This window comes from Schistocerca gregaria, chromosome 9, assembly GCF_023897955.1.
Source record: "Schistocerca gregaria isolate iqSchGreg1 chromosome 9, iqSchGreg1.2, whole genome shotgun sequence".
Taxonomy (NCBI): Eukaryota; Metazoa; Arthropoda; class Insecta; order Orthoptera; family Acrididae; genus Schistocerca; species Schistocerca gregaria.
The window spans coordinates 237,055,872-237,056,990 of NC_064928.1; positions in this window are offsets into that span (position 1 = coordinate 237,055,872).

Here is a 1,119-nt window from a genome sequence, read left to right on the forward strand (position 1 = left end):
CACAGGACTGATGACTTCGCCATTTGGTCCCATAACTCCTCTCAATTAAGCAATCAGTCAATCATTTTTGTATGTTTTCTGTCCTATCCCTCGTCAACCTAATTCAATTAGTACATTATAAAATAGATTTTCATGCAAACAGAGCAGCCACTCTATGAGGGCCACCAAACAATAGTTTGATCTACTCATAATACTGAAAATAGGCCTTCAGTATAATTTGTAGTTGTACAAATGATTATTTGATAATTAAGACACCTTGAAAATCTGACACAGGATTTGGTGGAAGCCATAAGAGTGACGTCACAAGGCACCATACTAAGGAAGCTGCCTCAGCAGAAGTTGGAAAACTGTGGGCAGCGAGGAGGGTGTATAATGAGTTACGCCTGTTCCTAACACAGCCGTGAGAGCAATAGGTTGACAATTCATTTCCAGTAAATAGAATGGTGACACCACCAATGATGATGCTGTGTTGAAGGGGAGCAATATACTTTCTTTCTTTTGTTCTCAGTGATGATAAATATCATGCAAAATTTTTGTTTGTTATTTATAAATTTAAAACCCCCTCAACATAAGATGATGCTGTGAGGGTGCAGCCTTAAAAAAACCAGCTACTAGAAGGTAAGCATATCCATGGTAGTTGTGGCTTTGAGAATCTACAAATGGGGCACGCCTTTTATAGAAAACAACTAAGTATTGGTAGATCTGAGTATCATTACGTTTACAAGGACTCCCATATCTGGTTTTAGTAAACTGGTGTCCAAATACCATTTCTGATTAAATACAGCAATGTCGATTCTGAAATTGCGGCTTCAGCAACAAGATTTCGCTTTCACAATCGATCTTTGCTCCTGTGTTGCTCCCACAGGTATGAATTTCTTATATTTGTGCCCCCTACCACCACTGTGTAAATCATTTCACATGCGGAAACGCCTGCATATTGTCACGCCAACTTACACGTAAAGCATTCTGCTCTCTTCCACGACATCACTTCCCTTACCATCGCGTGCGAGTTTAAGCTCATTCTGCTCTGGTTTCTTCAACAACACAGACTGACAGTTGCTTGTTTATGCACGTGAGAAGATAGGGTCATGCCAAAATGATTTGCTTAATCCTCAGCTA